Genomic DNA, 26,588 nt, shown 5'->3' with positions numbered 1-26,588 from the left:
CTTGCTCCAACACGTGAAAATAGACTTTGGTGAGGGAAATAACTTATGCTTTATGGCCTGGTATCTGTAAGCTCCTACCCCAAATAAATACCCTTTATAAAAATCAACCAATTTCTGGTATTTTGCGTTAGCGCCCCTTTGGCCATCTAATATCAGAATGCTCTGAGTTCCATCTTCCTCATTTCTAAAATAGGGGTTTTGAGAGTACTTTGAAGGGTTACTGTGAAGTTAGTTTGAGTCAAAAATTTTTTTTTCCTTTCACTGAATGTATATCATTTTTTTTTTCAAATGACTGTTATGTTGCTGGGATAAAATATTTAAGTTGTTTGGATTTAATTACTTAATAAATGGAACTTTTAGCTATTTGTTTTGGCCTAAGGGCTCCATGCAAAATTTACTGAGACACTAAGTGTGACAACCAAGAGTTCATTGATTCTAGGGCTGGGGTGGGGGGACACGGGGTGTTGTTGCTGTTTAGGTCCAGAGTTTCTTTCTGGGGGATGAAAAAAGTTTTGGTGATAGGTTACGGTGATCGTGGGACAATACTGTGAATGTAATTGATATCTCTGAAATGTATACATATATAAGTGATTAAAATGGGAGATTTTGTGTGTTTACTACCATAATAAAAAATTTTTTAAAGTTCAGCTCTAAGATGTCTTAGGCTTTATGCTGGAATACTGTTGAGCAGTTAGAAGTCAGTTGGGGAGGCACAGGACAACATCAAGGAACCTCGAGGACATTATGTTGAGTGCAATAAGCCAGACACAATATGGTATGATCTCTCTGATAGGGACTGAATACGGTGAGTGGACTCACGGAGTTGGACTACGAAGTGTAGGTTGGTTGGTGGGGGATGGAATGTGGATTGAGAAGAGGGAGCTGATGCTGGATGTGTGAAGAATGTGCAGTAAGGTCGATTGTAGTATGTGGTAGTGGATGGACTTGATGGGAGCGCATTGTAATGAATATAACAAACACTGTATTTAGGGATGTGATTGTGGCTGAAATGAGTAGTCTAGGGAGGTTAGTGTTAGCTGGAGGACAGCTGGAGGGTAATATTGGGAACGTATAACTGATTTTGGTGGTAGGAGAGGATTGTGGTTAATATAAATACTGGAGTGTTCTACAGGGTGTTAAGAATGCGGTAATACATGGGAAAAAATATAACTAATGTAATTTATAGACTAGAGTTAACAACAATAATGTAATGTTTTTGTAGCAAAAGCAAAGAAAATACTATAGTAATGTAAAAGGTCGAAAAAATAATATGGGGTTGGGTTTTGTGAGCTATGAAGATGATTAAGCATTTTTTTTCTTTTTTTAATTAATAAAGAGACCTTGACTGTGTCATTGAACTAATTTGTGTTCATCTCTGTATCTTTCTGAACACTGGAGGAACAATTGAGTTTGTTGTTGGAATTAGATGAGATAAAAGTACCTGGGCAGAAATTTTTAGGAGTTGAGCTGCCTTTTGTCTGTTATTTTATTTCTTTTGAGTTTGAAATAAAGTCTGAATGAAAAAGAAAACTAAAAAAAAAAAAAAAAAAGATGGCTTTGGTTTTACACTATATTTTTATTTTCTTTATCATAAAGAAAGAAAAATCCCTGCCGATTACCTATGGTATAGTGCCTTTAAGATTGTCCTGTGAGACATAGGAATTAATCTTGCCACCCTCTCTCACTTTGCAATTTCCATTATCTGTTCGGAGGGATTTGAACATTTCTCTTGCCTTCAGTTGCATTGTTTGGCCTGTGATAAACCATATCTCAGTAATAGAGGTAACCCAATTTTGTCTACTTGTGGGTATTTTCCTTTCTTAGGTCCCATGAAGCTTTTGCTTGGTGCTTTGCAAGAAAATAGGCAGTTTTGGTCGTTCCTCTGATGGCAAACAATTGATTTACTAATATAAATTTTAGATTCTGCTCTTCTGTTTCCATACCCTTTCTGTGTTTTCATACATTTGTTTCAATGTCAAGTTATTGTCGTCGTTTTTTGGGGGGAGGGCTAACTGGGGCTGGGGATTGAACCCAGGACCTTATATGTAGGAAGCCGGTGCTCAACCGAATGAGCCACATCAGTGCCCCTGAGTTGTTTTTTTGTTTGCTTGTTTGTTTTTTGTTTTTAGGAGGCACCAGGAACCGAACCTGGGACCTCCCAGGTGGGAAGGAGGCTCTCAACCACTTAGCCACATCCACTCCCCATGTGTCATCTATTTTATGACTGTTTTTTTAAAAGATTCATTTTTTATTTATTTCTCTCCCCTTCCACCCCCCACCCCCCAAGTTGTCTGCTCTCTGTGTGCATTCTCTGTGTGTTCTGTGTCCGCTTGTATTCCCGTCAGCGGCACCTGGAATCTATGTCTCGTTTTGTTGCATCATCATGCTGCATCAGCTCTCCGTGTGTGCTGTGCCACTCCTGGGCAAGCTGTGTTTTTTTCGCATGGGGCGGCTCTCCTTGAGGGGCGCACTCCTTGCGCGTGGGGCTCCCCTAACATGGGGGACACCCCTGCATGTCAGGGCACTCCTTGCGCGCATCAGCACTGCGTGTGGGCCAGCTCACCACATGGGCTTGAACCCTGGACCTCCCATGTGGTAGGCGGACACCCTATCCGTTGGGCCAAGTATGAGTCCCTATTTTATGACATTCTGAATGGCAGTTAAATTTGGGATGCATAGTACCAACAATGCACATGACTAACTGAAGTGACAACAATATGAGCCACCGTGACCAAGTTCTGTCATTCAGAGGCAGTGACAATTGGCAGTGCTCTCTTGCTGACAGCACTGTAATTTGCATTCACATTTCAGAGTTGTTAAACTGTGATCACATGTACGCTGGAGCATCATCCTGAGTGTCAACTTTACTTGACTGATGGCGGCTTCATGGGATTGCCTGCTGGGATAGGAAGGCTTGTGGGGCTGAGCCCTGAACCAGAGTGGAAATAGTGCAGTAGTCAGTGGCCAAAGTCTTCTAACTGACGTCTGGTCAGGGAAGGGGGAATGGGGTGTGTATGAGGATTTGCCTCGCCAGGGTTACAGAATGGAAAACGGGCCACTGTGATAGGAGATCAGGAATAAATTAGGGTGGTGCAAAGAGTGGCACAGATGTAAGAGGTTTTGCAGAGGTAGATTTTATAAGACTCATCACCTGAGTCTCATGGGAAGGTGGCTGTGGCTTTCGGCCTGGCTGCTGGAACGTGGATGTGGCCCGAATGTGAGTAAGTTAGGGGCTGGATTGGATAGACTTGTTTTGGGGACAAGTTGTAAATATTCAGGAAGAAGTTTGGCCCTGAAGATAAGGATAGAAATTGGGCAGTAATTTAAGGTGGGGAAACTAAGCGGTGGGTCAGAAAGGTGCATGAGTAGGGAGTGTGATTAAATAGAGCCAAGTTTGCAGAGCCTCGCGAGGGGAAGGGGTTGAGAACATGGGTGAAGGGGTAAAACTGATTATTTATACCAAGTGTGGGGATTACAGATAACCATCTTCTTGCTATTCATTCATTTAAGGTATTCATTAGCCCTTTCTATTTCCTTCCTTCTCACCCAAGGACATCGGATTCCTCTTCTCCTTGGTCCAGTGGTCATACTCTGCTTTTTTTTTTTTTTAAGATTAATTTTTTAATTTATCCCCCCCCCACCGTTATCTGCTCTCTCTGTCCATTCACTGTGTGTTCTTCTTTGTCCGCTTGTATTCTTGTCAGCGGCACCCAGAATCTGTGTCTCGTTTTCTTGCGTCATCTTGCTGCATCAGCGCTCCGTGTGTGTGGTGCCACTCCTGGGCAGGCTGAGCTTTTTTCATGTGGGGCGGCTCTCCTTGTGGGGCACACTCCTTGCACATGGGGCTCCCCTCTGCGGGGGACACCTCTGCGTGGCAGGGCACTCCTTGCATGTGGCAGCACTTCACGTGAGCCAGCTCCACATGGGTCAGGAGGCCCTGGGTTTGAACCGTGGGCCTCCCATTTGGTAGGCGGATGCGCTATCAGTTGAGCCAAATCCTCTTCCCGTACTCTGCTTCTTGCTAGTGCCTCCTCCCCTTACTTTGCCAAGACTCCTCTTCACAGTTTCCTTGGTCAGAGAAGAAATGGGTTTCTTGTGCTTTGAGGTAGAGGCTGTTCCCTGCCTCCTGTTCCATAGCTTAGCCTTCCTTGGTGCCCAAGGAATTCCTGGGAAATGATCTTGCACTTTCCAAAAGAGTTCATCTGATTGCCTAACTTATTAGATTCCTTTTTTCTTCTAATCAGGATTTTCCTAGCTTCATCTTTCGACTAACTTGGTTACAGCTCAGGACTTCTTCCCGCTTCCTGCTTTCTCTATTATTAATCCTCTGTCCTCTTCTGGTCTTTGAGTTTCCTGATTCACCCATCATCCTCATCATCACACCCTTTCATGAAGGCAAGCCCCATTTCCAGTTTCATTATCTTTTCAGAATAAATGTTAGTATACGTAAAACTCATTTTGTTTACTTCAGTTCCAGCCTAATGGCTTATTCTCCATCCGCAGAAAATGGATTTAAATGGTCAGAAGGTAGGCTGGCGATCACCTAATGCAGCCCTTTCCAGCATGTGTCCCTCCCTAGAGGTTAGTAGGTATTTGGTGGGGGAAAAGGGGTAGGTATTCAGGGAAGTTGGAGAAATGTTGATTTAAACCAAATTAAACACTTTTTTTTTAAACCACAGGACTTTAGGGCATTGTGGCTTAGGAGGGTGAGTGTTTCCCACTTACTTGACAATGGAGCCCTCTTAGAGCAAGTCACTGACCTAACCCACCGCAGTCCTTAGGAGAGGCGGAGACTCCCAGGCACTGAGCACCTGGCGGCAGGAAGACGGTTATTCAGCTTAGACAGACGCTGGTGGTGGGACCGTGGTTTCACGGGCCGACTCCGACGCCGTCGCTCTGTGGGAACCTTTAGCAATGAGTTCTCGGCGCTGGCGTTAGCGCTGCTGTGAACCAGCGCCCAGAGAAAACCGTTCTGACCTTTCCAGCTGAAAATAAGAGGTAGATACAGAATCCAGGGAGACCTCGGTCGATTTGAGCCCCGTTGACCTGGGAAGCGTGGCAGCTGCGCGCTGCGACCCCCAGAGGAAGCTGGACTTTGTCGTGTGGAGTCGGAAGCCCCTTCCTGCTTCTCCCCAAATTGCAAAGTCGCTGGCTGTTTTCTCGAGCACAATGTGCAGATTGTGATGCCCGGGGCCTCTGCACAGCTCTTCCCGCTTTGGACTGCCCTTCTCTACCCGTGGTCCTTGTGATGGTCATGCGTACTGCCAGATTCTTTCAGAAAGGCCCTCTCCTCGTGCCTTACCTCCCCGGGCAGGCCTGCTTTCTCCTCAAAGCTCCCAGAGAGCATCCTGGTATGAAACCTAGCTCATTCCTTTATTATTATTTTTTTTAAGATTTATTTTTTTTATTCCCCACCCCCTCCTGTTGTTTGTGTTCTCTGTCTGCTTTCTGTGTCCATTCGCTGTGTGCTCTCTGTCTGCTCGTCTCTTCTTTAGGAGGCACCAGGAACTGAAGCTGTGACCTCCCATGTGGGAGAGAGGTACTCAGTCGCTTGAGCCACCTCCTCTCCCTGCTTTGTTGTGTCTCTCATTGTCTTTCCTCTTTGTGTCTCCTTGTTGCATCAGCTCACCATGCCTGCCTGTCATCTTGCTCGTCTTCTCCGGAAACTGAACCCAGGACCTCCCGTGTGGTAGGCAGGACCTCAATTACTTGAGCCACATCTGCTTCCCTAGTACCTTCCTTTAACTATTAATACTTGCTTTTATTTTGTCCCCCTCACCAGATGTGGGCCCTTGAGGGAAGACACCGCCTTTTGCTCATTACTGTGTCTCGGGCAGGTGCACAACACCTGGCCTGGAGCAGGCTCCTGCTGGGTTTGGTGAAATGAACGACCCCTGTCTGGTGAAGCGAAGCGGTTGGGGGAAGCTTAGGGTAAAGCCTCCGGGGTGGGAATTGCCACGGAAGCCTTTCAGTTCCTAATGGCTTTTGAGCAAGGACTTGGAGGAAACCAACAGACTGAAAGGCAGGCAAGGGAAAACCTCTTCCAGGTGTCGGGCAGAGTGGAAGAGGGAGAGTGCAGGCATGGCAGGGAAGAGGAACGAGAAGGCAGGAGAAGCTCTGCTCCTGGGCAGAACGGGGAAGTGAGGGAAGTGGGAGGAGCAGAGAGGGCCGTGGCTGTGGCCGAGGGGCCGAGGCTTCCAGGCAGGGGAGAGCAGGGAGGGGCTGGCAGGCGGCTCTGCGCTCACATGGCCGCCAGCTGCGGGGGCGTTTCTGGCCAACACCTCGCCCAGATGTTTGCTCAGTGCCCAGGCCAGGGTCTGGCTGGCTCTCAAACATCAAAATAACTGAAACCAGGTCCCAGGAGGTTGTATTTTTAGCCGGGGCTTTGGCTGTGGCAGGCGATGGCTCTGATCATCCAGACAGTTAGTGGAGTGGCAGGCAGGCTCCAGGGACCGAGTAAAATTGAACTCTAACTCTGATTTCTCTCCTGACACCCGGCCCTTCCAGCTCACATTTTGCCTTCTGTCAGCTAGGAAGATGAGTACATCCCCCTACTAGGTGGTGGACTTTTAAAAATGAGCGTAGGACGTTTAACAGCTAAAAATGCTAAGCCAGAGTGTTGATGGTGCTTCTCTCTAGGTGTTAGTGTTTTAAGGCCTTTATCTTCTCACTGCTGATTTATTCCTATTTTCTAAAATTCCTGCAAATGAAGATGGGATGAAGTGAAACCTAAAAGTGATTTTAAAAGATGTAAATACTAATTAATTGTAATTAAAACTTTACCATAAGTCTGGGTGGTTTTAAAACAACCGAAACGTGATTATCTCACCGTCCTGGAGGCTAGAAATCCAAAATCTGTAGGGGTCTCGATGATGTCTTGCATGAATGGCTCGCGGGATGAGCTGGGCATGCTTGGACTTGAGTAGAAGCCTCTTCTATCTTCTGTGGGTTTGCCAGCCATCCTCGGTCTTCAGCCTCAGCCCGGGGCAACACATGGCATTCTCCCCCGGGTCACCGCTTTGCTACTTAGAAGGACACCAGGCATGCTGGGTTAAGGGCCACCCTGCTCCAGTGTGACCTCGTTTTAACTTGGCGAATCTGATCTGCAATGACCCTATTTCCAAATACGGTCACATTCCGAGGTGCTGGGGATTAGGACTTCAGCCTGCCTTCAACACAGTTCAACCCTTAACAAATACTTGGAATTGCAGCTGTTGACCTGTGGTCTTTCTTCTTCAATTTGACATTGACTTATTATTGGGCAAAGAGTCCGTCGCTTAACTTCTCCATACCTTTCCTGTTTATTAAAAGAAAATTTAGAATGCCTGTTATTGAGACAAATATTAATAGCTCCTGTCTGTGGTAACATGCCATTTAAATTAAATTACAGTTTCCTTGGTTGAAGGCTGACATTGGTCTCTCTCTGAGAGGGCTATTGTTGAAGTTAGAAGTTTGACTTCTGTGGAAACGGGAGGGAGGAAACCAGCCGGCGGGCGTCCTTCCTTCTCCACGAGCAGTAGCGACTGCACACCTGGAACCCTGGTCCAGGTTCATTACCCTCCTAACTGTCGACGGCAGAGACTGTTACATACGAGGTCACAGTCAAAAAGGCCTCGGTGGGGTGCTGCTAGCTGTCGAATTGGGCAATAGAAATGGGATTTGTTCCTTGGAACATAGCTTTATGTATCTAGTAGCATAAGAACTTAGCCACTCACCGAGCTGAGAAAGCCTTTTTATATTCTAATGGGAACTCATGGAAAAATCCTTTAATTCCTTCTTTTACATAAGTTTGGAGACATTTATAAGTTTATAAAGTTTCTCTAGCTAAGGCCCTTAGCATGTTTTAAAACTCATGAGGGAAGTGGATGTGGCTCCAGTGATAGAGCTTCTGCCCACCATATGGGAGGACCCATATGGTTCCATCCCTGGGGCCTCCTGGTGAAAAAGAAGAGAAAGGGTGCCTGCTTGAGTGCCCGCGTGGTGAGCCCGTGCCCCGCGCAAGTGACTCACGCAGCAAGATGATGATACATCAGAAAAGGGACAAGGGGAGAGTCAAGGTGAAGCACAGCAGAAACCAGGAACTGAGGTGTCGCAATTGACAGGGAACCTCTCTCTGCATCAGAGGTCTCCAGGATGGAATCCCGGTGAATCCAAGAGGAGAGAAAATGTGAAGAGAGGACAACACAGCAAAAACAGCAGGGTGGGAGGAGGGGAAGGCGGGAAATAAATAAATCTTTAAAAAAACAACAACAACTAATAATGTGGCTGTCTTCCCCCAGGAGACCATACGTTCGCACCCTGGTGATTTTTTTTTTTTTTTTTTTATTGACTTTGTAATAATATTACATTAAAAATATATATGTGAGGTCCCATTCAACCCCACCCCCCCACCCCCCCTCTCCCCCCCCCCCAACAACACTCGTTCCCATCATCATGACACATCCATTGGATTTGGTAAGTACATCTTTGGGCACCTCTGCACCTCATATACATTGGTTCACATCATGGCCCATACTCTCCTCTATTCCATCATGTAGGCCCTGTGAGGATTTACAATGTCCGGTGATTACCTCTGAAGCACCATCCAGGGCAGCTCCATGTCCCGAAGACGCCTCCACCTCTCATCTCTTCCTGCCTTTCCCCATACCCTTTGTTCATTATGTCCACTTTTCCCAATCCAATGCCACCTCTTCTATGTGGACACTGGATTGGTTGTGTCCATTGCACCTTTATGTCAAGAGGAGGCTCAGATTCCACCTGGATGCTGGATGCAATCCTCCCATTTTCAGTTGTAATCACTCTAGGCTCCATGGTGTAGTGGTTGTCCTTCTTCACCTCCATCTTAGCTGAGTGTGGTAAGTCCAATAAATCAGATTGTAGGTGCTGGAGTCTGTTGAGGCTCAGGATCTGGCTATCACATTGTCAGTCCAGAGATTCAAATCCCCTAAATATATCTTAAACCCCAACATTAACTGCACCTCCAGCACATTAGCATGAAAGTCTTATGAAGGGAGATCCCATCTGAGTCCAGATTCATCACACATAAACACCATTTCCAAAGAGGGGCCATCTGCCCTGGTAGTTAACCCCATCGGCCATGACCATAACTCCCATGGGTCTCTTTAGCCCTCAAAGGAACCAATATCTGGGGGTTGTATCTGCTTTATCTGTCTCTCTGACTCTGCTCAGTTGTGCATGAGGGCAAACCTTCTGCCAGCCTCCAGACTCTTTTTTAGAAACTCGTAGCCATATAAACTCATTTCTCCTTTCCATTTCCCCCTTACTTTAGGTCAAACAGCATTTTAAAGTCATGGTATTTTATGTAGACATGGATATTCTGCTGATCCGCATTGAACCTTCCGTATAAGGTCATTTTCCAGTTGCATCATCAGTTGGTAATTGATAGTGGTCCCTCGTTGCCAGGGAGGCTCATCCCCGGGTGTCATGTCCCACGCTGGGGGGAAGGCATTGCATTTACATGCTGAGTTTGGCTTCGAGACTGGCCACATTTGAGTAACATGAAGGCTGACAGAAGGAAATTCCCAGGCACAAAGTTGCTCTAGGCCTTGTTATTATTTTGGGTTTATCAGCTCACAAGCATAGTCATTAGTATCAGGGGCTCACTGTTGAACCCTCACTCCCTCCCGGTCCCCACCACTGTACCTGGGAGACTGTCGCTGCTCCCCTAGGGACCACGACAGAGCACCACTGGCCAGGAACCCAGTACCCCCCCTACTGTGGTTTTTAATTGTTGCCACTATGAGTATGTCCAAACATTACCATGCACCCTGGACATATGTTCTGTACAGCTCCCTGTCAGTCATATATCACCTGTCATTGGTATCCCATACCAGTATCCCTCCATTGCCATTGTTGAAACACTCTGTGATCCAGAACTCCCCGAAATTTGAAGCCCAATATAATGTCATGGTCCCTTACTAGGGAATGGCATATAGCGATGAGTTTAAAGGATAGATAAAGAACTTGGATAAAGTTAGATAAAGAACTTAGATAAAGAATGTTGACTTGAAAAAATTCCACCTCCTATTTTTTTCTTTTTTTTTTTTTTTTTTTTTCCCCCCCCCCCCCCTAATTATTCAGCTTTTCTTCACAGGAGTCCTAGACCACAGCAATGTATATATATAATATACAGCACTCCCACACATCCACCAGAAAACCTTTTCCCTTCCACAGTGATACTCTTACGCCCTATTCATATCATATTTACTTAAAGTGATGTACAGAGTCTGAGACATTAGCTTTCTAACAAGGTGACATCTGTGTTTACATTATGGTGCATACTTTAGGATACACAGTTCTTTACATTTTTAGTTATCCTATGTTTTACATTATGGTTTACATTATCAGTCTGTCATCTCCTATATGTTATGGTGTAATATTACATGTTTTATATCCATCCTTGTGTACTCTCAAGAAACTCCTCTCTTACCCCCCATTTACTTTGGTTCCACACATTTAACGTCCATTTTCCCTTCCACCTTGGTGCCCTCAGTGATAGCCAACCTCCGTTTCCTGAGGAGCCACTTCCAGAGATAGATGGAATAGTGTTCAGGGCCTAACTTGCTCAACTGCCCCAATGCCCTGGGAGCCACACTTTCTCTCGAGGGATACAGTTCCCTCTATTGGATGGCATTAGTCCTCCCCAGGATGTGGGTCCACCCCCACTCTCACTACTTGGGTTTCTACCCCATGGTGTCACCCACTCTGGCAGAATGAGCATTTAGACATTCCCCAGGAGCCCGTCCTGCATCAGACCCTCCCCTCCGAGCATTCTAAACAGGTAACCCTCTTTATTATATTTTGATATGATTTTCTCGGCATTTTACTCTCCACCAACACCTGACCCTCTCCTGGTTCGTATGCTACCCCTCCCTCCCCCCACTTTTGGGCAACGTTACCCACCCGTCCCTCCCCAGCCACCCTCAAACCCGCAAAGCCCCAAGCAAAGGCAACCCCTTGCCCCCCTTTTATCTCTTCTTTGTGTTCATACTTACCACCATCTCGTCTTAAATTCCACCCCTGCAGACATCGGCTCATATCCTTCCTCCACCCTCCGATTTCCTGCAAGCCTATCGTTCAGTCTCTTGCTATCTAGGGCAGCTTGTTTATTTCATATCATTGAGGTCATGTAGTATTTGTCCTTCAATGTCTGGGTTGCTTCACTCAACATAAGGTTCTCAAGATTCATCCATGTTATCACATGTGTTTGTAGTGTGTTTGTTCTTACAGCCGAGTAGTATTCCATTGTGTGTATATACCACATTTTATTGATCCACTCGTCTGTTGATGGGCATTTGGGTTGATTCCAACTTTTGGCAATAGTGAACAATGCTGCTATGAACATTGGTGTACATATATTGGTTTGTGTTCTTGTTTTCAGTTCTGCTGGGTATATTCCCAGCAGTGGTATTGCTGGGTCATATGGCAAATCTATGGCTAGTTTTTTGAGAAACCGCCATACTGTTCTCCAGAATGGTTGGATCCTTCTGCATTCCCACCAGCAGTGGATGAGTGTTCCCCTTCCTTCACATCCTCTCCAGCACTTGTATTCTTCTGTTTTTTTCATAGCTGCCAATCTTATGGGTGTAAGATGGTATCTCATTGTGGTTTTGATTTGCATTTCCCTGATAGCTAGAGATTTGGAACATTTTTTCATGTGCTTTCTTGCCATTTGTATTTCTTCTTCGGAGAAGTGTCTGTTTAAGTCTTTTTCCCATTTTTTAAATGGATTGTTTATCTTTTTATTTTCAAGATGTAGGAGTTCTTTATATATGCAAGTTATAAGTTTCTTATCAGATATATGATTGCCAAATATTTTCTCCCACTGTGTGGGCTCCCTTTTTACTTTCTTGACAAACTCCTTTGAGGTGCAGAAGGCTTTAATTTTGAGGAAGTCCCATTTATCTATTAGTTCTTTTGCTGCTCGTGCTTTTGGTGAGATATTCATAAATCCATTACCTATTACAAGGTCCTGTAGATGTTTCCCTACACTGCTTTCTAAGGTTTTTATGGTCTTGGCTCTTATATTTAGGTCTTTGATCCATCTTGAGTTGATCTTTGTATAAGGTGTGAGATGGTAATCCTCTTTCATTCTTCTACATATGGCTATCCAGTTCTCCAGACACCATTTGTTGAATAGGCCACTCTCTCCCAGTTGAGAGGGTTTGGTGGCTTTATCGAATATTATGTGGTTGTATATGTGAGGTTCTATATCAGAGCTTTCAATTCGATTCCATTGGTCTATATGTCTCTCCTTATGCCAATACCATGCTGTTTTCACCACCGTAGCTTTATAGTATGTTTTGAAGTCAGGTAGTGTGATTCCTCCAATTTCGTTTTTCTTTTTCAGTATGTCTTTGGCTATTCGGGGTCTCTTTCCTTTCCAAATAAATTTCATAGTTAGTTTTTCTAGTTCCTTAAAGAAGGCTGCGTTGATTTTTATTGGGATTGCATTGAATGTGTAGATCAGTTTTGGTAGGATAGACATCTTAATAATGTTCAGTCTTCCTATCCATGAACAAGGAATAGTCTTCCATTTATTTAGGTCTTCTTTGATTTCCTTGAACAATCTTGTATAGTTCTCAGTGTATAAGTTCTTTACCTCTTTAGTTAAATTTATTCCTAAGTATTTGATTTTTTTATTTACTATTGTGAATGGTATTTGTTTCTTGATTTCCTCCTGATCTTGCTCATTATTGGTGTACAGAAATGCTACTGATTTTTGCGCATTGATCTTATAACCTGCGACTTTACTAAACTCATTTATGAGTTCTAGAATCTTCATTGTGGATCTCTCAGGGTTTTCTATGTATAGGATCATGTCATCTGCAAATAATGAAATTTTGACTTCTTCCTTTCCAATTTGAATGCCTTTTATTTCTGGTTCTTGCCTCAGTGCTCGAGCAAGTACTTCTAAGACAATGTTAAATAGGAGCGGCGACAGTGGGCATCCTTGTCTTGTTCCTGAGTTTAGAGGGAAGGAGTCTAGGATTTCTCCATTGTAAACAATATTGGCTTTAGGTTTTTCATATATACTCTTTATCATGTTCAAAAAATTTCCTTGTATTCCAATCATTTGGAGTGTTTTTATCAAGAAAGGCACCCTGGTGATTTTATTCATCTTTGTATCCTCAGCTTCTAGCCCTGTGCCAAGTACTCAATGACGTACTGAATGAATGAATCAGTGGGTGAGGTGGGTGTGTGTGGACTGGAATATTTACTCCAGAATCAGAACCTAGCTCTTCATCTAAACCTGATTTCGTGGGTTAAACAGCCACAAATCTGCTTCTCTGCACCTTCTTTTCTGTGACATGAGGGATGTAATCGTCATGTAGACTATTTGCTTGCCTCAGTGCATTTTGAGCTCTTCAGGTTGAAGTTGCTATTGAAACATTCAGGATTAATCCTGACACCTTTTTTTCCCCGAGCCTTTTCTTGAATTTAAGAAATTCAAAAGATGCTCCTTTTAAAACCATTCAAGGGGAGGGGATGTAGCTCAGTGGCTGAGTGCTTGCGTCCCATGATCAAGGCCTGGGTTCAACCCCCAGCACCTCCTAAAAAAATGAAAAATAAAAACTTGTTCTCTTCAAGTCAAAATAAAACTATTCAAGACTTGTTAGGGACTTATGTGAAGGAAAAAAAAAATTTATGTGGAAACAGAAGAACTTGAAACATGTCAAAATTCGTGTGTTCCTTTGTTTTTCTTGTAGCTCAGCCCTCCTTCTCCAAATTCTCCTGTCCTTCCGTGACACTGGACTTGCCTCTTTCCTCTCCTGTTTGTTCTCTTTCCTTTTTCAGAGACCCTCAATTACATTGAGGCTGCCTGTCACTCTCTTTTCTTTTTCTGTATAATTTTTGCTAAGTATCTAATCTATTAGCTCTATATGGATGAGTCCCAAAACCTAATCTCTGGCCCAGACTTCTCACCCAAAGTTCCCTTCTGCATTCCAGCTGCCTCTAGTCTGGATAAGTTCAACGTGTCTGAAACTGAACTTACAGTTTTTCCCACATCCTACTATGCTCCCTAAAAATGCATCTTTATTCTCTTTATCCGCACTCCTCCCCGCCCCCCGCCCCACGGCTCCCTAGTCTGTTCTTGTTTTTGCTCGTTGTTTGCACTCATTGTTTGCACTCATTGTCTGCTCATTGTTTTTGCTCCTTGTCTGCTCCTTGTCTGCTCATTGTCTGTCTGTTTTTTCCTTAGGAGGCACTGAAACCAAACCCGGGACCTCCCTGCTTGAGCCACATACACTCCCACACCTTCTCTCTTTTTTTCTCCATGTCCCATTAGTGACTCAGAAAATTTTTACTGAGTTCTTGCTGTGTACCAGGTATTTAATTAGCTGGTTAACCCAGTAATTTGTAAATTGTCAAACCTCTAACATTTGTCTTTTCACCTTCATTCCCTTTGCAGTTTTCCTGCTAGCTCCCCTCTGTTTACAGCTGTCTTCCTCTTTTCCAGGCGCAGTCAGTCCTCTGGGCTCCCTCAGCCCTGGTACCTGCTTCTGCTAGTGCTTGGACTGTTCGTAGCCCCACTAGACCAAGGAACTCAGCTAGGACCTTGTCTTTATTTTTCTGTCATTAGAGTTTAAAATAGTGTTAGGGGGAAAAATCAATTAAAAATAAAAATAAATAAATAGTATTTGATAATGCCAGGAACTCCATGGCTGAATGAATGAAATAAGGAAGGTGGTCACAATCTACCTTGCCAGCCTCATGTCCCATCACTTAGATTCAAGCACTTTATTCTCAGGCCCAATGCCTGGCTTCTCATCTCCATCATGTTTCCTTTCTCAGTCTGAGGTCAGATTTTAGCCCTCATCCACGGCCCAGCCCCAGTTCTGCTTCCGTGCCACCCCATCCCCAGTAGGAGCTTGCCTTTTCCCAGTTCTCGTAGCACTGTATCTTGCCTTTTCTTGGGCACTTTTAGCTTCGGCTTCATGTTATAGTAAGTTATCACAGAGCTTTATTACTAAAAGGGATCTTACATGTAGACCAAGACCAAGATATCTGCGTTGGATCCTTAGGAGCATTCTGGTGTTGTTTTTTTTTTTTTAAGATTTATTTTTTATTTTATTTCTCTCCTTCCCCCCGTTGTCTGCTCTCTGTGTCCATTTGCTGCATATTCTTCTTTGTCCGCTTCTGTTGTTGTCAGCAGCACGGGAATCTGTGTTTCTTTTTGTTGCGTCATCTTGCGTGTCAGCTCTCCGTGTGTGCGGCACCATTCCTGGGCAGGCTGCACTTTCTTTCGCGCTGGGCGGCTCTCCTCACGGGGTGCACTTCCTGTGCATGGGGCTCCCCGACGCGGGCCACCCCTGCATGGCAGGGCACTTATTGTGCGCATCAGCACTGCGCATGGGCCAGTTCCACACAGGTCAAGGAGGCCCGGGATTTGAACCGCGGACCTCCCATGTGGTAGACGGACGCCCTATCCACTGGGCCAAGTCCGCTTCCCATTAGGAGCATTCTAGAAATCATTTCAGATCGCTCGGCCCCTACACTGAGGGATTCTGATCAGCAGGTCTGGGATAGGGCCCTGGAATCTGTACTTTGAAAGACCTGCATTTGGGAATCATTAATTCAATACAACCTCCTTATTTTGCCTACAAGGAAAGTGAGACCCCCACATGGTTAAACGACTTGCCTCCCATGACATAATGAGTGGTCGAGCCGTCCCCTCACATGGTTCTCTTACCTTTTCAATCAGATTTCGGCAGTTGAGGGGCAGAGTCTGTTCCTCGCTAATCTTCATCACCTTTGTAGCAGCATGACACCCCTTGCTGCTACCTCAGTGCGTCCCTCACTAAATGGTACCAACAGGGGAGTTGACTAGTGGCCCTACCAAAAGCGCCAAGAAGACAGGTCTGCCTTTGCCCACCGCTTCACTTCCAGCACCCAGCACGGTGCTCAGTTAAAACTGAAGGGTGGAAGCCTCCACTTTGTACCAGGCACCCCAGTAGGTGCTTTACAAACCTCCTCTCGTTTCATTTATTCCAGTCGTAGCCCAGGAAAGTAGGGTTTTTTTTTTTTCTTAAAGCTTTAGATTATATAAATGTTACATCAAAAATATAGGGGATTCCAATATCTCCCACCCCCACCCCCACTTCCCCCATTAACATCTTTTGTGAAATAGGTTTTAATATTCCCATTTTATAGATGAGGAAATTGAGAACTGGAGGTTAGATAACTTGCTTAAGACCGTGCAGCAAATAGCAGGCATACGTGAGTTTCGAACTTGGGGGCTCTTTTTCCAGTGCTGCAGAATTTACATGCTCCCAGTGCTCAGCCCTCTTCTGAGAGCTGTAGGTCACTCCAAAGCAGGTACCGTGCAAAGGTATTTAAAAGCCCCAGGCATTTAGAGGCTTCAGCTCTTCCCCAGCCTGGCTGCTCGGTGATGCCACGTAAAAGGGGATTCTACCAAAATTATAGAACATACTGCCCTCCTACCACTTGCATGCTGATATGTGTATGGCTCAGTACTAGCTAATACTTCACATGTGTTTCATTCTCTTTGCCTGGTTTTTTCAATTTTATTGGATTCCCCTCCCTTTTTATGGCTGAGGTCCCAGGACCAGGGCAGACGGAGTTCAGTCCCAGCGCAAACTGCTCTAATACCCACTTTCAAATTGGGCCCACGGTTGAGAAACCGCAGGAAGGGGTGGGTTGGCCCCACACACCTAGTCCCCCGCCCAGAGCCCCCGTGGACGGGCGGGTTCCACCGGTACCGGCGGTGGCGCGCGCCAGGACTGCGTGCCTGGAAATGACAGGCCTCTGATCCCAGCTGTCAGGCTGGAGAGGAGACCCCAGCAGCCACATCCCAGGGACGGGGTTTCAGCTTCATCATCTGAAGTGTTTTCTTTTTTCTTTCCAATCTGATGTTTTACTTGGATCTTGGCCTTGAGTTTACACTCACGTAAACTCTTTCCTCATTCCTTGTGGCCTCCTTTTCATGGCTTTGTTTCCGTGACCCGTCCTTTCTGACACCGCAGCCCCCCTAAGCTCTCCCCCCACTCTCTCTCCAGGGTGTAAGAAGGAGTAGGAGGGACCCCTACCTCATCCTCCTTCCACACCTACTTCCACCCACCCGTGAATGTTTCAGGTATGTGCATGTGGCTCTCAAGGCTTCTCACTCTACCATCCCTTCTTTTAAAAGGCCTTGACATAACTACTTGAATAAGGACTCTGTCCTTAGAAAATAACCCAAGGCTCCTTCCTGACAAAGCCTGGGGCACCCCAGAATCTCTCCCGGAGGGCCATACCTCCTCCCCTGTGAGCTCCCAGACTGACAGTGGCTAAGGTCTTGGGGAGCCAGGTCTGGGGAGGCGTCGATGGTTCTTATCCTCATCTTCTTGCCTGGGTAGCAAAGTGCACATCCTCTGTGACTACCTGAAGGCACGCCCTGAGCGTGGGCCTAAGTCCCCGAGGCCCGGCGTGCTGGCCTTAGTGTTGAACTCTGTGCTCTGCAGCGGCTCCCACGAGGAGGGTCTGGGAAGCCATCTGCTGTCGGCCGAGTGACAGAATGCACCGACACGAGGCCAGCGATCTACGATATGGGCAAGGTCTTTTGGCAGTAAAATCCAGAACACTCTCCACATTCTTTGGTAGTATAAACTCTTTTTTTATTTTCCCCCACTTTATTTTCAGAGAAGTTTTAGGTTTACATTTATAGAAAACTTACACCGAAAGTATAGGGAATATCCATATCATCTATCAGCACCCCTGCACCCACACACACAGTTACCCCTCTTATTGCCCTCTTAGATTAGTGGGGTACATTTGTTACAGTCGAGGACCAACATTGAAGCACTGCTTTAGTAGACCTAAAATCTGTAGTTTACGTTATGTGTTTACATACATACTTCGTGCTGTATAGCTCCACAGGCTTTGCCAAATGCGTAATGTCACATGTTTGTCCTTGCAGTTGTCATACTGAAGACTCTCAGCACCCCAATTATGCCCTGTTCCCCCATTCATTCCCCTCCCCCCACTTCTGAACTCCCGGCAACCACTGTCTTTATATCAGTGTTACAAGTTCTTCCACCAACACCAGATAACACTAAGCTCTTGCTGATGAAACCTTTCTAGAGTTTGTAGACCACAAGCTCGGTTTGATTTTTTCTTTTTCGTTAAATGGATTTTCATTATAGTGATATGTGTTTAATGGAATTTGACCTGTAGTGCTTCTGCCAAGAGGAATTCAGAAGTACCCATTGGCGTTAATGTGGTATGAAGACTAGAAACCTCTCCTTCTCAGGCAATGGATTGGCGGAAGTCTTTAATGAAAACATTGAGTCACTAATTTTTGTGGCTTCATCTTGCCACATGGAGGACCATTTGTTCAGAAGAGATTCTCAGAGACAGGGCGTTATAATAAAAAGAGCAAGGGATTAGCATCAGGAAACCAGACTTGTCGCATTGTCTGCGCCGCCGGGTGGTACTGTCATCGTGGGGAAGGCTCCCTGCCCTGGCAGCCCAGGACGGTCAGGTTCAGCAGGTAGACAAGCTCAGACCTGGCAGCCTTAGGCTAGAGTCCTAAGCCAGAAGGTACTTTTGGGAAATGGGAAAAAAGACTGGACGTAGAAAGCAGTTTCCAGAACAATCAAGAGAGACCACGTTGATGGAAATGTTTTGGTATTGGATGGTGATGATGGTGGCGCAACATTTTGAATGTAATTAACACCACTGAATTATATATTTGAAAGTGGCTGAAAGGGGAAATTTTAGGTTGTGTATGTGTCACTAGAAGTTTTTTAAAAGCCGTAGGACTATGTAACATAAACAATGAACCCAGTGTAAACTCTGGACTAGAATGAATACTGTAATTATAATGATCTTGTTTCATCTATTATAACAAAGCTACCACACTAATGCAAAGTGTTAATAATAGGGAAAATTCAATGTGTGTGGGGGTGGTATATGGGAACTCTATTTTCTGCATGATTTTTCTGTAAACCCACTTCTCTAATTAAAAAAAAAAAAAAGCGGGGAGAAAGGCAAGTTCTCCCACACCTTGGTGACATAACTGGACTAAGACAGGCCTGGGGAGATGCTTTGGAAGAGAAAATTCTCTGGACTTCCTAAGCTGTGTAGTATGGAATTCCATCTCTGATTCTATGAAGTGGGAGCTGAAAGAATTTTATCCCAGCAAATTGACAAGGCAATTTTGAGATGAAAAAAATGAGAGTTGTGATAGTGGGACAGCAGTTGCTTATTATCATTTTGACCTCTTCCTGATGTGTGCACTTTTGGTCCCCAGCGAGTCTTCCTTGACTCCTGCCTGAGGTGCCCTTGCCCCCAACCCAAAATGCCCCCCCACGGGGAATTTCCTTCCAGACCCAAGAGGTGCAGCCAGCAGGGCTCAGCAGGCTCTCTCAGCTTCCCTTCCACTCAGCCTCCTCTCACTCCTTAGCCCCAGGCCTCTTTAAATCTTTTTTTTTCTTCATAAAGCATCTGACTCATGGAAGTGAAATGATCCAACTTAGTTTATAAAGCCAGGAAATTATTCTTCTGGACCAGCGAGAGAGGGAAAAAAACCCCAAAACACCCCAGAACAGCAGCAACCAAAAAACCAAAACAGAATATGAACAAGGAAGACATACATATATATTCTCTGTTGTTTCCAGCAAAGTGAAAGTCCCTTGGGAGAAGGAGTTGCATCTGTGGAATGTATAGTGGATTTCTTTCACATATGGGCACTCCGTAAACATTATTAATGGATGATAATGATTTGTCAAGTGATTGAAACTGTTGCAGGGAATGAAATACAGAGACATTCCTGTATCTCAGGGGAGGATTGCTAGTCAGGTCAAACAGATGTATTTTCTTTGGGGAGCTGTGAATTCCTGATGTGTCCAGCTTTTGCTGTGTAATCATCTTTTGCTTTTTTTTCGGTAATACATAATATGGTTACAGATGATTGTGTGTGTGTGTAACGAAATTGTGTTTCTGAGGCCACTTTGGGCTGAGCAGCAAAAGATACGGGCCTGAGGCATTAAGAACAACCCAGAAAATTGATTGTCAATGATAATAATAACCTTAATAATGTTTCATGGAGGTGGGATGCAAAGAGTACGTTAAAGTTCTCACAGAACAGAAATGGAAACGGTGCTGCGTATCTCATGCTAATACCCGCCGTCAGTGCGTCCTTCTGTTTCTGTGTGTACGTGCTATTTATGAAGACTGTGGGAGTCCAGGCAATGAGGCGGCTTAAAGTCATCCTACCTCTTTGTCTTGCCGTGCTTTCTTCCCCTCCTTTTCCTTGTCCTTTTTCCTTTCCTCGTTGAGTCAAGGTAGTGGCTGTTTGCGCAGGGGCCGTTGACTTTTATCATCTCACTTTTATGTCTTCGATTTTCTTTCTCTCTCTTCCCCTCCCTCTTCCTCCCTCCCCATCCCACACACCTTCCTGAACTGAAAAATAAACCACTCGGTCCCCTCCTGCACTTGACCGCTCCTGTTCACCCCCAGAAACCTGGTTAATACTCCACGCTGCTCCACAGAGGAGCGGGGTCCCTCTCCTGAAGGCGTGTGCCCCTCCAGGTCCCCTGCATGGAGGAGAAGAGGCAGACAGAGAGGGGCGAGGGAGTCAGGACCCGCCCTGGGTCCACCCGTAGAGACGGCAGTGTGTCCCCCAGCCCCCCAGTGAGAGCTGCCCACGCAAGGAGGGGTGTCTCAGGCAGGGTCTTTCATGCCCTGGAGGCTCTAAGAGAACCACTTTTGCTGGGGGTGGTTTGGGTTCAGTGGAGATGAAGTTCTTTTTCCTTTCTGGCCTCAGCCTCCCCCAGCTTTGTCTAGTAGAGCGTCTTGCCCAGAGAACGCCTCGCGAAGTGAAGGAAATCCTGGTAGAGGCGTGGGAGCCCGAGACAGGCAAGGGCAGGCAGCTGGTGAGGAGTGCGTTGTCCCGCTGTTACCACGTGGCCACGGGAGCTCGAACCCGCTGGGGGGCCCAGCCCAGGAGAACACCCTCCCCCCCCCCCCCCCCCAGGGAGCCAGGAGCTGGAGTCCTTCTCCCCAGACTCCTGCCAGTTGGTCGGGGGCTGTCCCAGGGAGCAGGAATTCCTAAAAGGATAGGCAAGGGGGTGCTGCAGCCAGACAAAGCCTCAGGGAGGTAAAGGCAGGAGCTGGAGGCTAGAAGGTGGGTTCCTGGGCACTGAGGGGTGAAAGCAAGGGGATCTGGGCTGGCACCTCTGCACGTCCTACACCTGCGGGAAATACTTGCCAAGTTGAAGCTTGTTTCACTCTTCCCAAGCCCCTGTACGTTGGACCCTTCTCAGTGTCCCTTGGGGTCTGATGGCAAGTATCGTGTCTAGTATTTTGTCTGGTTTTACAAGGGAAACAAAGTGAGGCAAGACAAGGTCAATCAAGTTAAGCCAAGGACTCAGCGACCAAAGCCAAATAGGGCTCAAGTTTCTTGATCTTTTTTTTTTTTTCAGTATGAAAAGTTCATTGAAGTTTATCATTCATACAGGAACACAGAAAAAAACACGTGCATAGGAAAAGCTGTGAATTTACAAAGAAACACACCTATCACTATACAGGGTTCCCAAACCTCAGCCCTCTTGACCCTTTTTGCCTATTTTCGGGTGAACATACATTGTTTCTTCAGTAACTCTTTGATGATCCGATCCTGGAGCCCAAATGCTGTTCATTCTCTTCTGCCTCTTTTGATTCCTGTCCCTTTGGTGGGCTCCCAAGGGGTTGTGGTTTTGGTGGGAGGAGTGATGATGGCAGGAGAAATTACAGACCACCCAGCACTCTCTCCTCCAGTCCTTCCACTCGGGCCACGGACTCTCTGCCTGAGAGATCACTGCAGGATGAGAGCACATTCAGATGCCTGGGGTCGGTAGCCCCCACCTGTGGGACATTTGCTTATCATTAATAATCAATGCTCTGGACAGTCCTTCAACAACTGTTTTAGAATCCTATGTATCTCTCAGATTTAGTACTTATGTATATTTCCAGAAAACATGTTTTTGTATGGTAGTAATAATAAAATACCTTTTTAATCAGCAGTGCTTAAGCCACACAGCGTACCAATGGCATAAACTTAAATACTGTGATTTTTAAGAGATACTCGAAATTTTCTAGTCGCTTATGCTGTTTCTTTGACTTTGAAATGGGTCCTGGTTTGTTGGTTTGTTGGTTTGTTTTTCTGTCCTCTCCCCACTCTCCCACCTCTCCCCGCCCCCCCCCCCCCGTTGTCTGCTCTCTGTGTCCATTTGCTGTGTGTTCTTCTGTGACTGCTTCTATCCTTATCAGTGGCACCGGGAATCTGTGTTTCTTTTTGTTGTGTGCGGATGGAGAGGAGGATGAGGCCCTTGACTCTAGAAAGCGGAATTGTCTCAGGCTCCTGGTCTGGCCTTTCATGGAGACTGGGAATTCCGGTGGTGGAGTAGGATTGGGAGGAAAGAATGTGTTGGCTTGAGGCGACTGTGGGTTGCATGAGTGGAAATGCCTCCTAGCCTATGGGGGCAGAGGTCTGAACATTTGAGGACCGTGAGCATTTGGGAGGCACTTCAGTTGAGTTTACTGAGACCCTTCCAAGGGGGAAGCAGTAGTACCAGGAAAACAAAGGTATGTCTGTCCTGGCATCGTCTCGGAGGCATCCTCACATCCCTAGACCAGGGTAGGTCCTCTGGTATGCCCAGTAGCACGAGGTACTTCCATCCGGGCATCACATATTACTTACTAATTGTCCCTTCCTGACAAGTTCTGTAGCTCAGTGAGGCTGGAACCCAGCATTGTGCATTGCCATGTCCTCGATCAAGCAAGGGCTGGGTACCAGGTAGAAGCTCAGTATGTGCTTCCTACCTGCCAAATGAACTCCACCCACAACCACCACGATGCAGGGAAGTGCAGGGCCCGGAGCCTCTGATCAGGACGGAGGGGAAGGTTTCACGGAGTTCACAAGAGCCGGGCCTTGGAGGGGAGGAAGAATTCTCCAGTCCAACCTGGGTGAAAGCACATTCTGGACCAGGAACGCAACATACACAGGGCATAAAAAAGTGAAAGGGCTGCAGGTGACCAGAATGAGAGGCTAGAATTTGGGAGGGAGGACTGGCCAGAGATGACATTTGGGGAGCACCTGGGGAACTCCGAAGGCTCTGAGTACTATAGTAACTTTACTACAGCACTTTATTCTTTATGCAACAGGACCTATTGGAGGTTTTTTTTAAAGATGTATTTCATTTACTTCTCTCCCCTTCCCCCCCTTGTCTGATCTCTGTGTCCATTCTCTGTGTGTTCTGCGTCCGCTTGCATTATCCGGTGGCACTGGGAAACTGTGTCTCGTTTTTTGTGTGGGTCATCTTGCTGCATCAGGTCTCCGTGTGTGTGGTGCCACTCCTGGCTGGGCTGTGCTTTTTTTCACATGGGGCAGCTCTCCTTTAGCGTGTACTCCTTGCACGTGGGGCATCCCTACACAGCAGCGCCCCTGCGTGGCACGGCACTCCTTGCATGTGGCAGCACTGGGCGTGGGCCAGCTTACCACACGGGTCAGGAGGCCCTGGGGATCGAACCCTGGACCCTCCATATGGTAGAGGGACGCTCTATCATTTGAGCCACGTCTGCTTCCCTGGAGGTTTTTAAGTAGGATAGCGATACAATCAGATTACATATTCAGGAGAACTCTAGGGATAAGTAAAGAGGTTGTGAAGACTTTCCCCTGAAAAATGCATCGTGGGCAAAAGGCCAGATGATTGTGGGTGATCCAAAGGCCACACCTGGCGACAGCGAGGTGTGGACGAGAAGGTGGAATGAGTGATGCTGGAGTAGGGGGGTGCCCTCCGGAGTCAGGGCCAGTGACTCCAGCTTCTTAGCCAGATGAGGCTTCAAAGCCTTCTTTTGAGTGAGCTGGAATCCAGGACCTCAGTGATCCCAGAGCATGTGGTAACGACCACCCAGAGGCTCTGCAGCCCTGCCTGGTGCTCTGCCAGCCAGATGTGGGCAGAGAGCTTTGGGCACGGGAGCATGCCAGCCTGCGGGCCACAGAGTCCTGCCTGCTCTAGAGGCTGGGGCGGTCCCAGTCCCCGTGTCCTGGTGACCGTTGTCCTATAACATGAGTGTTGTTGAGAAAAGCTTTGGTAGGAGTCTAGTAGGAAAGTCGGGGTCTTCTTTTATAAATTATCTTTGATGACCTTAATAGTATATTTTAGAAATACTTTTTGGCTAGTAATGAATCCACAGATCGCCCCTGAACTAGATGGGAAAGCTCTAAACATAGCATCTAGGTACAACAGTATCAGAAGTATCACTGCTTGTCTTTTATTTGCCCTTTAAAATCTGTACAAACAAATGTGAACAGACTCTGGACTATAAGTATAGTATTTTCTGTGGGCATATATGGACAGATAAACAAAACCCCAAGGGAGAAAAAAGTCCAATAAGATAAAAATAAAGACCCTCCCCACCTTCACACCACTTGATCCTCCTTTGCTGACTGGGGTTCCTTTATTTCACTTTAAGATAGAAGTAGTTTGGATTCCCAGGAACGAATGATTAAGAGTTAACCAAAAAAGAAAGTATTTATGGGAAGAGGATGTGGCTCAACAGGTAGAGCGTCCTCCTACCATATAGGAGGTCCAAGGGTTCGATCCCCAGGGCCTCCTGGCTTATGTGGTGAGCTGGCCTGCGTACAGTGCTGCTGCGCGCAAGGAGTGCCGGCCCACGCAGGGATGCCCCCGCGTAAGGGTGTCCCCCCCCCCCCGCACAAGGGTGCACCCCACACAAGGAGTGGCCCCTGCGCAAGGAGAGCCGCCCTGTGTGAAACTGCAGCCCACCCAGGAGTGGCACCACACACACGGAGAGCAGATTCAGCAAGATGATGCAACAAAAAGAGACACAGATCCCCAGTGCCGCCTGAGGAAAATACAAGCGGACACAGAAGAACACACAACGAATGGACACAGAGAACAGTCAACGGGGCGGGGGATAAATAAATTTTTTAAAAGTATTTACATGTATGTATTCATGTATGAATGACTGTGTATATGTATCTAGCTATATCTGACATCTCTCATCTGTCTCATCTGCCAACTTTCTGTCCATCTGTCTGTCTTATTGTCATCCTGAATATTCCAATCATAAGCAATTGACCTGTTTGCAGGGTTGGGATTAATGGCACTTGGAATCAAAGCCAGTGGGAAAAACTCCTCCTCCTCCGTGGTCAGTGGCAGCACGATGCTCACAGCTTCCACTCCCCCAAAGCCGAAGCTCATGTACGATTGTCTGGGACGGGAATCAAGTCTCTCCACGCCCCAACACTGTGATCTGGCCACGGAGGTGGCTGTTGGCTTCTGTCGCTGCTGCGTCAGTGTCTGGAGCTGATGGTCGTGGGCGCTTGTGAAGTCCCCAGGTGGTTTCTCGGTGGGAAAAGCGCGTGGGGTGCGTGTGTTCAGGTCTCCTGTGCATGTTGAAGGGGCAGCGCGGCCCCCCGTCTTTAGGGGCATGTCTCCACTGGGACCCTAGGGAAGCTTCACGAAGCGGTGGGCAGGTTTCGCCCGAACTCTGCACTTTGTCCGTTTGCAGGATCTGCAGTAAAAGAGGGTCCTGCCCTTAGGAAGCCGTTCCCAGGAACTCCCCTGTGCTGTCCCTGCCAGCACAGGTGTCACCAGGAAATGCACTTGGCAGGTTGGACACAAGTACTGCACACAGCCCAGCAGGTTTTTTCTGTTTGCACTCAATCAGCCTCGAACAGCAGGAGGAAACCTTACGTATTTCTTCTGCTGCTTGCAAACCCTTTCTCTAGTAAGACAGAATTACTGGAGGCGAAGCCGGGAATAATTCAAATAGGCATTTAAGTCAAGGGCCTGGTTTGGCCTGGCCGCCCCTGGAGACTTTTCAGTTTGTGCTGTGCCGCTGAAGGCTGGGCCAGCCGAGCTGATCTGCGTGGAAAGGCAGGTGCAATAAAAGGGGTGTGTGTGTGTGTGTGTGTGTGTGTGTGCGCGCGCGCGTGCGCAGTGTAGGATATTGCATACTCCCTTAGCCCCTCATGCCTTGGTATTTTGGTACCAGTGAAAGCAGGTGGAAACTGACATCCGTGGGCAGCCTCGAGGGCACCGGGAAAAGAAAGGTAAGCAGTTCAAGCATGGAAGAGGAGTGAGGCTACCAAGTTAGAGGGAAATCAGTATTGAACGTCTGTAAACCTCCTTTCTGCCTTTTCCACCACTGCTTGGCTCGTTTCTGTACTGAGAATCTGTAAAGGAGCAATTCTTTTTTTTTTTTTTGCTATTTTGTTTTTGTTATCGATTTAATTGAGATCTCAAACCTTTGTCAGTTGTAGGACTTGAGGCAAAATTCTTACATTCCCTGGGGCCTTAATTTTCCCTTCTGTAAAATGATGTATTTAAGCTAGATCACCTATAGCAGTAGTCCTCAAAGCATGCTCGTAAAGTAGCAATTCTTAACATTTCTTTTTCCTGAAACACCCACGAGATACACTCCCACGGGCCTATCCAGATTACAGACTGCGGCACAGATAAATCAGCCTGTGGGTTGGGGCCAGTTCCCAAGGAAATGCCACTCTTTTCTCTCCCACTCAAGGAAGTGCAACTCTTCCTTGCAAGCGTGAGACG

At 46.5% G+C, this 26,588-nt stretch overlaps 1 protein-coding gene across 1 annotated transcript in view; it reads left to right on the top strand.

The window, feature by feature from the left end:
• The window catches only part of WNT5B (Wnt family member 5B), a 117,162-nt gene that overhangs the window by 29,353 nt on the left and 61,221 nt on the right, over nt 1-26,588 (top strand). The window lies entirely within an intron of this gene.

Source organism: Dasypus novemcinctus, chromosome 20 (genome assembly GCF_030445035.2).
Source record: "Dasypus novemcinctus isolate mDasNov1 chromosome 20, mDasNov1.1.hap2, whole genome shotgun sequence".
Classification (NCBI taxonomy): Eukaryota; Metazoa; Chordata; class Mammalia; order Cingulata; family Dasypodidae; genus Dasypus; species Dasypus novemcinctus.
Note: the sequence above shows the minus strand (reverse complement) of the source record. Positions and strands in the feature narration are given on the sequence as shown.